Raw genomic sequence first — 12,965 nt, 5'->3', positions numbered from 1 at the left:
AGGGTGTTCACTTGCTCCTGTGCTCTTACACAGCAGCTCCTACTTATATTTTGAGAAAAGACTATGAATGTAAAATCAGACAGACTTGAGCTCTCACAAAGGCTTACCAAAAATGTGTGTGTTTGTGTGTGTGTGTGTGTGTGTGTGTGTGTGTGTGTGTGTGTGTGTGTCGTCTAATTTTGACGAAGACCTTACTGGCCGAAAGCTATATTTGTGACAGTCTTTTTGTTGTGACTGTATGTGACTCTGCATCTCTGCCATATGGTGAGTGTGGCACCTTCCTACCTATTCACAATATTGCAAAATTACTTTAGGACTGACATTTTAACAGGAGCACATGGAAGGTGTGGAGCAGGGTTGCCATATCCCACATAGGACAGGTGCATGATCTTACATATCAATCAACTCACCCAAACAGGCAAGCTATTCTTTCTACAAGTATGAAATTGGCATTGGCATGTTCTGGAAGAGCTCTATTATTTTTTTTTTTAATTTTTTCTTTTTTCTTTTTTTTTTAATGGCAACAGATTATTAATACAATATATGGGTAGTTTATGAAAATGCATTTGCTTACGACGTTACCATATTTTTGGCGTGTGGGAAACTTTGTTCTCGTTGAAGTTTAAGTAAATACATTATGCTAATAAAATCTTAAGAAAGCATCACATTTTCATGTACTCCCAACCGGAACTCTCATCAGAATTTTCTAAAATGAGATACTTTCAATTAAATATGATGCACAATGGGCTGCTCAAGCATCAAGTACTAAGCTAACACCCATATGGTTTTGTTACAAGAAACAGATTGCTAGGTTTATTATTAACCTATTATTAAGTTTTTTGATCTGTCTACGTAATTCTAACTTTGAAAAAAATAAGACTTGTTTGTGCTTATCATTATGAGAAAATGGAGAGCATTGGATTGCCATTAAGTTTCCAGTCTCAAAGTAGGTACATAACGCACAAACAATAATAGGCCAGCTGGCATCAGAGGAAAGAATGAAAATGACACAAAAAAAAGTGATACCTAAGTATTGCAGCAATTGTAAACAATTTTATGTGATACATACTGAATTCCTGAGATGAACTTCATTTGCAATTAGTTGCTCATAAGCCCTGTAGTGATTCGCGAATTTCTGTGTAAATTCTAGAACCACTGAGCCGTCTACTGTCCCGAACACATGATATTCTAGATATGAGTGTGGGATGGTAAAATCCTACCTACTGCGCGTCACATGTTTGGGCGTGCAGCTTTAAAGTCAGTTGCGAGAAGAAACTAGATGAGGCAGTCGAACGGCACCAACAAGTACTTGTTGGACAATCCACAGATGTTTTAGAGGAAGAACCATGGAGTTTTTATGCAGCTCTGTGCGTATTGTCAAGTGAAAGAAGAACAGTTGAAAAAGTAATCTTGTGAACTCTTAATTCAGCCTTGTTAGAGGCAAGACCTTTTTTTATGATTCAAGTGAAGTGGAGTCATGTTTATTAACCCAACTCTTTTATAAATTAAATTTGTTTCTGATGTTGGACAGAACGAGTGACTTACTGGAAGTCATATATGTATGTGGAAAGTGAGAATTTTATTCTGTATGGAGTCCAAATATGTCGTTGGTTGACGAAAAGTAAAGTTCATGTATCTACTTATTTCACAAGTAGAAAGAGGCTTAAATAATCCCATACCTAGCATCATTCTACGGAGACAAAGTCAGAATTTTCTAGCTGCCAGCTAGCCAGCAAAGAAGATCGGCTGCGATTCTCGAGTACGTCACCTCGTATAAAAGAAGTGGGATGTTTTTACGTCTACTTCTTGCTTTAAATTGCCATCAAAAATGTTAGAACGTGGTGACCTGTGTGAAAGAATCTGAGAAAACGGGAATTGTAAGTCAAAAACTAACGAAGAAGTTGTTATGTGTTGCCCCAGCAACCAAAAATAACATGACAAGGGATTTACTCTGAGATATTGGAATATGTTCAAGTATCCAATGAAGCATAATTTGAATGAAAAATGCTGAAGACATGGAAAATTCACAACTATAAAGCAGCAAAGAGGATTTTGATGCATTTGTCTAAGAAGAAATATGTATAGAACACTTCAGCCAAGATGATCTAGTGCGGGGAGTATACAGCTCTCACACACATCGCGTGGACGCAGATGCGGAAACCAACCTATGTCCGATGCCACCGGCACCTGCTGCTGTTCACCACTGCTGATTTGCCTCTGCATCCGCTCACCTACGCAACGAGGCTTCTACACTGGATGAGCGTGAAACAAAACTTCATTATTTAGTATGAACTGCTACATACTGTTGAGTGAACTTTTATTGTGTAATTATAGTATTTAAAGTTACTTTTAAATGCTTACCAGGGCTAAATCATATAAAAACATGGACAATATACAACAAATTGAGGACACTCAAGAACCACCTACAGCTATGAGAGTTAGCAAAGAAACACCTGACTGGGCTGAGTTGGTAAATTTAATCAAAGCTCAGAGTGCGACTCGAAGTTTGGTTAATTCTCAATCAAATGCTCAGAGTCTTAAGTTAAACTCATTAGGTTCACAATTAAATACCCAGAGTGAAGTTTTGAATGCTCAGAGGGAAACTCTAAATGCCCAGGGTGAAACTCTAAATAATAAAGCAACAAATCTAGGTTTGCTAAATGCCAAAGTCGACTTGCAAAGCAAAGAGTTTAGTAATCTATGCGAAGGCATGGGTGCTCTTAAGACTGTATTTGAGGCCTTAAATAGTAGAGTAGAGAATTTAAAAAAAGATTTAAAGAATGAATTGACTAATCCTTTGACCATTCATGTAAATCAAATGTTTACTGACCTTATTCAGAAACAGAATGACAATGTCCAAGATTTATCAAAAAGGTTAGAATTTAAGATTGAGGACAGATATAATAACGTGGAATCCGAAATTAATGAAAAGTTAGTATCTTTTGGAAATGTGTGTAATGTTAAGTTTAATACTTTGAAAGAGAGTGTAGATAAGAATAATGAATTAATACTGATTATTCAGTCGCAAATTAGAGGTGCCAGTACATGAGTAGATGATGTAGAAAGAAATTTCAAAGAGAAAATAACGAACTTTGATATCATAAATGTAAGTAGTTTGGAGAACAATTTGAAGAAATTATAGATCGAAAAGTTACCGAGAGAATAACCTCCAGAAATGTATCGCCTATTCTGTCTTCTGAACTTAGTGATACCAGGAAGGGTATAGATGACTTGTGGAGACAATTCAAGCTTATCCAGGATAAAGTAGAAAAAAGGGTAATGTCACCTAATGTGGTGTTAACTAGTAAAGCTGTGCCTGATTTACAATGGGGGCTAATTCAGGGTTATCTAGACATTTCCCTAAATTTGAGCCGGACGGAGCTGTACATCTGACCCATTTCTTAAAAAAGGTTTAACCAAGCATTACCAAAAAATTGGGAAAATTCTAAGAAGATCGAATTTGCTGTGGGGTAGCTTCTAGGGGAAGCCTCAGATGGGGTACAGTAAAAAGAATTTTTCCTCTTGGGAGGACTTTCAAAAGAAATATAAAGAAAACACACACACACACATATATTAAGATGAATCTGAGTAAGAGAGGAGAATATATGTGTAATGATGAGCTCATAAATTTTGGTCTCAAAGTAAAATTACATATATTCTGTGGGAAAGTAAGTTCAACTATTCAGCCTATTGGCTCTGAATAAAACATTTAAATTCTGGCAGACCATATTTATTGAAGTATGGTTGGGTATGTATAATGCACCAAAAGGGATAAGCAGAGATGAAACTGCACAACCTTCTAACTGCCAAGACAAGCGTAGAAAATTTTTGTGAGGGAAATTATGGCTTGTTTCTCCTCATTTTGAAGGAAAATAAAACCCAATAATTTCACGTGTCTGTGGGTACAAAACTCAGACACCATGTGATGGAATTCACCATGCTTTGCCTTAGTGCAGTTAGAATTTAATCTGAGAAAAGGACTATTTGTGTTCTGATTTGAGATTGTTTTTAATTTATCCAAAAGATACTATCATTGCTGAAAATAATTTTGAATGTAGAGGAAAGGTGCTTGTTATGGGAGAGTTAATTAATGTGATACAGCTAGATTCTGACTAAAAGTAACAGCTCAGCTCTGTTGGAAAGTATAAGAACTTAGTTCTCATAGCACCTTAGGTATAGGGCAGTGACAGTAGACCAATATGGAGCTGGTCATTGTTGAGAGCGCTTGATTTTTAAAAGTATTGAATTACACAGTTGCGAGTGCATGTGTTTGTAGGGATTTAATATCTGAAATTGAGTGGTTGTTGAAACATATTTACTTTTTCATTTGCTATAATGAGATGTCCTTCAAACTGAGAAGCTGAATTATGAGACTAAGTTTCTAGCAGAAGATGCCTTATTCCTAACACATGATGCCACGGGTATCCGAACACATGACAGTATCTCATATTAGGACATGGTATCTCATTTAGAGCAACTTCTGCTTCCTACCCTAGTAGCTCAATTCATATTCATTTTTACTAAGTGGTTTGTCAATTTTGTACACTTTGTGAAGCCATCTGGTGATGATCCTGTCGTACTAATACTTGACGGGCATCATATCACATTTGTGTGGTACACAAAGTAAGAGAAAACTGTATCCCTGTTTGCTTATCACCCCATTCCACACATAAAATGCAGACTTATGTGTGGAATTCATGGGATTGCTCTGAATCTGTTAAGTAGCTAACATCATCTCCATGCAGGGAACATTCGAAATGATTCAAAGAGAAGAAAGCTATAGTGGAATCAAAGCAGACAGAACCAAAAGTTGTGTTCACGAAAGAAACAGAGGAAATATAACCTTTCAGTCATTCAGAGCTTGCTACAAATTTAACTGAGGAGAGTGCATCAGAGGGCAATATGAAGAAGACACTGAATGCATATTCTGCAGTGGTCGTTTCTCTGAAGACTAATATAGAGAAATGAGCACAGTGCATGGAATGCTACCGTAGGGCTTCTGAAAAATGTCAGCTTAAAAAATATGTTTTGTATGCCCTGGCTGTACTTTTGTTGCAAAAAAAAAAAAAAAAAAAAAAAAAAAAAAAAAAAAAAAAAGAGAGAGAGAGATGATGTTGGAAAGGCAGTAAGATAGAGACTATTATTATTTTAGGGTTTACTTGTTCTTATATTTGTCAATATTAAGTGTTTTCTCTGACTCTCTCTTATTAAGACACTATTTCAATTCAGAATAACTCGCTATGGTCACAGGTTCAAATCCTGCCTCGGGCATGGATGTGTGTGATGTCCTTAGGTTAGTTAGGTTTAAGTAGTTCTAAGGAACTGATGACCTCAGAAGTTAAGTCCCATAGTGCTCAGAGCCATTTGAACCATTTTCAGAATAACTTGTTTGTGCTTTTTTTTTCAAATTTACGTGCATGAAGTGTTAAGTAGTACTAATTCAATAGAGAACATTTATAGTACAATGGTTTCCTGCAGATTTTCAATTAAAAATATAGTTATATCAAATGCTGTAATACAAAGTGGAGTAATGTGAAACCAGGAATGATTCACATAAAGGATGAAGCAAGTGTGATGTCCACCCAGCATTGGTATCAATCATTGCGTCACCTCACGAGGCACAGAGCCAGTCAGCCTCTGGAAATATGTTTCATCATCAGTGAGACTCTCCCATACATGCAATACTAGGTCCCACAGTTGGTTACGTGAGTAAGGGGCCAGTGTAAGTTCATGTGAAGCTTCATTTTGGGCCACAAATTTTCAATGGGATTCGCGTCCAGTGCTCGAATAAGCCAGTTGCGTCCAGTGCTCGAATAAGCCAGTTGATCAGGTCGACATATGCCTGTTGTGAAAACAATTACTGAACAATTCAACTCATGTGAACTGGTTTTGACTCATGTTGAACCATCAAGTGCTGGAACTGGATCACTCCATTGGGACAGCGCATCTTCACACACTGTACCATAGTATGTTTCATGATGTGCTCATACTGATCTGTGGCGAGATGACCATAAATTCAGTGAAGTTTCCCTCCCCTATCTGATGACATCCACGTCCAGCATGAGACTGTGATGCAGTCAACACCCAAAAATTAAACCATATAATTTGTATTGTAATGTGCTCCCCATGGCCTTTAGACCATCACTGCACCCTCGTTCACTAAACTAAATGTTGACTTGTGAAAAGATGATGTGGTACCCATTATGGTCTATATTCAATTCAGCTAAGGCAAACCTATAAAGTTTGTGATCATGAAAGAGGACCTCTTTTACTAGTAGCCTTATGGGTTCTTAAGGCCAGCATCCCATAAGCAGTTGCAAACGGTTTGCGAACAGCCATGGATACTTGTCTAATTCTTGAGTTGGACGAAGTATAAAAATGGACATCCCATATAGAAGTCAACACCTTTCCTAAAGTCAACCCCTGAAGCAGGCCAATTACTTCTGGTGTGTACCACAGCTTAATTCATTTCTGCACACAGCAAGGTTGAATACTGCACCTGGCTACCACTTCACGCACACTGATACCATAATACTGGACGAGTGGCAGGGTGCTCTCTCTCTCATGGCTTGACCCCCTGTAGGTCCAGGGATTAGAATAGGCATGGGGTATTCCTGCCTGTCTTAAGAGGTGGCTAAAGGGAGTCTCACACGTTTTGGCCTTTATGTGATGTTCCCCTGTACGGTTTGACCACCAATTTTCAAAATTTTCCAGAAGAGCAAGCCTATTGGGGAAGGGAACCATACATGGTGCATTGTGTCCATTGTGCCTTGAGATCTTTAGCTCACTTTCTCTTCATCGCACTGTAGTCCAGCTCATCTCCATCTCTTGGGCGAGGATGCCTTTCTGGGTGCGTTTTCCACCATGCACTATGCAGTGTCACTTTTTGCACAGACGATGACCATGGACTTCTTTCTTTGCACCTCATATCGAGCACAGTAGCCAGTCCATTGTGGTGGGGCTGTCATGAACCCTGTTGGTTGTAGCCCCCTGACACATGGATCGCTCTGCTGATACCTGCACCATTAACTCCCTATGTATTCCAAGGAGTAGATGCCCATCACCCTGGGGCATCGAGCCTCCCAGCAATGGCCATCCTACAAGGTGGCTTTTACTGCGGCTGGGTGGTGCCCGTGGGGAGGGCCCCTGGTCGGAGTGGGTGGCATCAGGGCGGATGACACACGATGAAGCGTACCACATCATCACTTGCTGGTGATCAAACACCAGCAGTCTCTAAGTGTTCCAAGTCTCAGTACAATGTAAGGAGTATGCTATTAAATTGTTCCCCTCCCTGGCCACATCATGGGAGGAATGTCAGGCTAAGGATGTCAGCAAACCTTATTCACCTTGGAACCTCATATGTACAAGAACTTCATTTTGATGAAGCCACAGTTTTTTGTATAGCATTTAGAGGATAAGTTTGGGGAGGTGGAGGCTTTTCCAAAATGCGATCTGGGTCAGTATTGATAAAAACAGCATCCTCTGCCCAGTCATGGACTTTACTCACCTGTAACAAGTTGAGAGATGTTTCTGTTACCATCATGCTACATAAGAGCTTAAATATGGTCCAGGGTATTATCTTCCACAGGGACCTTCTTTCACAGTCTGACGACGAGCTGTGTGCCAATTTAAAGTGGCAAGGTGTTCATTTCGTGTGGTGCGTCCATCGTGGTCCGAGAGACAATAGGTTGCCACCGGTGCCTTTATCTTGGCCTTCCAGGGTGACACCTTACCTGAGGAGGTCAAGGTGATGGTCTACTGCCCCGCCTCCCATATGTGTCAACTGCGGAGAGCATCATTCGCCATGCTCGCCAGACTGTAGGGTTTTACAGAAAGAGAGGAAATCATGGAATACAAGACCCTGGACTGACTGACCTACACTGAGGCTAAGAGAAAACATACTGCCTACATCCTGTGACTATGACCTCCTCATATGCCGCCGCTACGAGAACAGTTGATGGAGCTACTGTGATGTTTATGTGGGTTCCTGGTCATGTCGGCCTGACAGGAAATGAGGCCGCTGACACTGCTGCCAAGGCTGCAGTCCTTGTACATCAGATCGCTAGATCTTACATCCCCTCCGATGATCTCTGTGTTGCCATCTGTCTGCAGGTGGTGTCACTTTGGTATCACCACTGGTCCTCCCTTCAAGGGAATGAGCTCCGGGTTATTAAGCCTCCCTCAGTGGCTTGGATAACACCCTCTTGCCGCAAGGAGATCATTTTAACAAGGTTGCATATTGGGGACTGTCTCTTTAGTCATTGACATTTGTTAAGTGGTGCTCCCTCACCAGTTTGTGCACATTGGGGCCAACTTTTGAATGTCAATCATTTTCTGATGGAATGATTTTTAAAAAAAAAAAAAAAAAAAAAAACTGCTTACATTCCCATTTGTGTTTGCCATCTGAGTTATCAGCCATTTTAGCAAATGACGTGTGGGCTGTCAACCACGTTTTACTTTTTATCCGTGGTAGCAGTATGGTGAAGGCCATTTAATTTTTGGTTCTGGACCTCCGTTCCTCTGTGGTGTATTTTATAGACCTTTCTCCATGTCCCTGTTTTTAACTGTATTCTTTACCATCAATCAGGATTGATCTGTAGTCGTTTTTAACTTCTCTCTTTGTCTTAATGCTCTACAGTTTTGACGTGGGCAGGTGTGACCCTAGTTGTGTTTGCCCCCTAAAAAAAAAAACAAGAGGCATCTAAGCAATCATTCTTCCCGTAGTTCTACAGCTACATCTACATTTATACTCTGCAAGCCACCCAACGGTGTGTGGCGGAGGGCACTTTACGTGCCACTGTCATTACCTCCCTTTCCTGTTCCAGTCGCGTATGGTTCGCGGGAAGAACGACTGTCTGAAAGCCTCCATGCGCGCTCTAATCTCTCTAATTTTACGTTCATGATCTCCTCGGGAGGTATAAGTAGGTGGAAGCAATATATTCGATACCTCATCCAGAAACGCACCCTCTCGAAACCTGGCGAGCAAGCTACACCGCGATGCAGAGTGCCTCTCTTGCAGAGTCTGCCACTTGAGTTTATTAAACATCTCCGTAACGCTATCACGGTTACCAAATAACCCTGTGATGAAACGTGCCGCTCTTCTCTGGATCTTCTCTATCTCCTCCGTCAAGCTGATCTGGTACGGATCCCACACTGATGAGCAATACTCAAGTATAGGTCGAACGAGTGTTTTGTAAGCCACCTCCTTTGTTGATGGACTACATTTTCTAAGCACTCTCCCAATGAATCTCAACCTGGTACCCGCCTTACCAACAATTAATTTTATATGATCATTCCACTTCAAATCGTTCCGCACACATACTTCCAGATATTTTACAGAAGTAACTGCTACCAGTGTTTGTCCGCTATCATATAATCATACAATAAAGGATCCTTCTTTCTATGTATTCGCAATACATTACATTTGTCTATGTTAAGGGACAGTTGCCACTCCCTGCACCAAGTGCCTATCCGCCGCAGATCTTCCTGCACCTCGCCACAATCCTCTAATGCTGCAACCTCTCTGTATACTACAGCATCATCCGCGAAAAGCCGCATGGAACTTCCGACACTATCTACTAGGTCATTCCTACATGAATGGAAAAGGAGAAAGCCGTTCCACTTGTACTGTGCTTGTGCTTCTGTTTCAGAAAGCTTTCAGTCCTATGCGATTGTTGCACCCTACAATTTTGTTAGTTTTCATTTTTATGGTTGCTGGAGTTACTATTTTATTTGTTGTTACTGTTATTTGTTGTGTGGTACCAAACCAGCACTTAAATGTGATTTGCGGAGTACCCATGCAGATGTAGAATTTCATAAGGAACTAAAACTAAACTAAACTCTGCCCAAATAAGCCTCAGAAGGTCCAGCGGTACTTCCTGACTGCATGCTATCCTCAGCTGGTAGGTATCACTGGATGCAGATATGGAGGGGCGTGTGGTGAGCACACTGCTCTCTCAGCTGTTGTCGGTTTTAGTGACTGAGCTGCTGCTTCTCAATCAGCTAGCTCCTCAGTTGGCCTCACAAGGCGTAAGTGCACTTTGCCTGCCAAAAGCACTCACACATTCAAGTCACAGAGCTTAACCTCAGTGATCTGATGAACTTCAGTGGTCTGACGGGAACCGATGTTACCACTGCGGCAAGACCACTGGTGGTTTCACAAGGAAGTTCGTTGAAAATAGTGAGTGGAAAAATACAATGTCGTACAGGGTCAGTCGAGAGAAATTATTTGCACATTAAGTGCCTACTTTGAGGGTGAAAAACTTAATGGTGGCCCACTGCTCTCCATTATCAATGTAACTGACAGAACTGCTGCCACTTTGAATACAAACAAAGCCACAGTTACAAAGACTGGCAAAGAAATTTTCCAGAAAGAAAATAATATTGGAGAAACATTGACGCTTCCAACTCCAGGGAAAAAAACATTGCGTGGGTTACCAATACAGACTCATTTCCTGGGGTTGTAATTTGTCGCTACCTCAGAAAGCAATTATTACATTTAACATTATTGGTCACCCTTGTAGTATCAGTTGTTTTTCAAACCAGTCCCAGATTGTTATTCACAGATTTGCACAACCTTGGATCTCTCTACAGTCAGGGGCGATATTGCTACATGACAAAGTTGATTTCTAAGGCATATCTGGACTAGAATATTGAGAAAATGATGTAGCCTGATGAAGCATGAGTCAATTCTGGTCACATTACCAAGGATGGGTGACACAACTGAAGGAACAACAGCAGTGCCTACTGACAAGGGGGACATGCATTCTTTTCGTGGTGGCACCACATAAATTTTTCACCCAAACCGTCTCCTGCTTTTTAAATCAGAGAAGACAGCAGATTATCAGGACAAAATGAACTCATTTATGTTTACAAAGTGCTTCATAGAATCACTAATTACAATCTGAGCAAACTATTAACAATAACTGTTCTAGAAAATGCTGCTTATGATTCAGTTGTTGTTGACAGGGCACATACCACGATAAAGCAGATTGAGGAAATGATTCATTGGCTTCTGCATTATAATGTCAATAACCTTAGAAAAGGGAAGCTTATACAACTAATATCTACATAAATAAAAATCAAATGCCCCATGTACGTAAGGTCATCATCACTTGTGAACTGCTCGATCTATTTGGCTGATTATTATTTTTACTGTGTGCATAATTGTCAGAAGTGCGGGTACCAGGTTGAGATTCATTGGGAGAGTGCTTAGAAAATGTAGTCCATCAACAAAGGAGGTGGCTTACAAAACACTCGTTCGACCTATACTTGAGTATTGCTCATCAGTGTGGGATCCGTACCAGGTCGGGTTGACGGAGGAGATAGAGAAGATCCAAAGAAGAGCGGCGCGTTTCGTCACTGGGTTATTTGGTAACCGTGATAGCGTTACGGAGATGTTTAACAAACTCAAGTGGCAGACTCTGCAAGAGAGGCGCTCTGCATCGCGGTGTAGCTTGCTCGCCAGGTTTCGATAGGGTGCGTTTCTGGATGAGGTATCGAATATATTGCTTCCCCCTGCTTATACTTCCCGAGGAGATCACGAATGTAAAATTAGAGAGATTAGAGCGCGCACGGAGACTTTCAGACAGTCGTTCTTCCCGCGAACCATACGCGACTGGAACAGGAAAGGGAGGTAATGACAGTGGCACGTAAAGTGCCCTCCGCCGCACACCGTTGGGTGGCTTGCGGAGTATCAATGTAGATGTAGATGTAGAACAAGGTTGTATGAAAGAAAATTTTTGGAAAAGTCAGAAATTTAGATGGTATTTTTGTATGAAAATCTCAATGAAAGAAATTTGATTTTTGCTTTGGCAGTCCTGCTGTCACACACAAAAACTGAAAATATTTCAGTGTGTTATCAATGGTAATCATATCTTTGGTGTGTTGCAAACATTCAATTGATTTCAGTTCGTGGTTTATTTCTTTTTGAAAAAATGCCAACAGTGGGGTGTCAAAATACCAGTCGGTGTGCAAGCCAACTACAGGGTCATCGAGTCAGTGAAACTGATGTAGGGCATAGACAGCATTTGTAGGCAAATCAAATAACAATTTTTCAAGCACCATTATGACTCCGGAACTGAATTCCAATTACTTTTATTTGAATAAATTCATGATCTTACTGAAATTGTTTTGTTTCAATCTGTACAAATTCTACATCTACATCTACATTGATACTCCGCAAGCCACCCAACGGTGTGTGCTACAGATTTCCCTTCAAATTAGGAGTAGGTATGATTAGCATAAAGTTTGAAAGAACCGGTATCTCATGCCATTTCCCTTCATGCACCCAATCCTATTACCACCCTGAAGAACCAGCCACAAAGGAGTGTCCTCTTCATCGCACAGTATCACATCACACAGTACCATCTCGGACTGGAACAACTGAACCACATTCTTTTTCCCGGGCTTTGATTACCTATCATCATGCCCTGACACAAGGAGGGATAGGTTACCCAAGATACTTCCCACCCTCCTAAAGTAGTGCTCCATTGCCCACCCAACCTCCACAACATCCTAGTCCATCCCTATGCCACTCACAATCCCAACCTCTTGCCACAAGGATCATATCCTTGTGGAAGACCCAGATGCAAAACCTGCCCAATCAACAGAACCAGCACTTCCTACCCCTTCAGGGGCTGGGCCACCTGTGAAAGCAGCCATGTCGTTTAACAGCTCTGCTGCAATCACTGCACAGCTTTTTATATTGGTGTGACTACCAACTAGCTCTCCACCAGGATGAATGGCCATCACCAAATTGTGGCCAAGAGCAATGTAGACCACCATGTGGCACATCATACAGCTGAAGACAACATACTTGATTTCAATGGCTACTTCACTACATGAGCCGGCTGAATCCTTTCCTCCAACACCATCTTTTCTGAACTGTCCAAATGGGAGTTATCCTTACAACACATTCTATGTGCCCATAATTATTCTGGCCTCAACCTATGGTAACATACTAT

Source organism: Schistocerca serialis, chromosome 1 (assembly GCF_023864345.2).
Source record: "Schistocerca serialis cubense isolate TAMUIC-IGC-003099 chromosome 1, iqSchSeri2.2, whole genome shotgun sequence".
NCBI lineage: Eukaryota > Metazoa > Arthropoda > Insecta > Orthoptera > Acrididae > Schistocerca > Schistocerca serialis.
Note: the sequence above shows the minus strand (reverse complement) of the source record.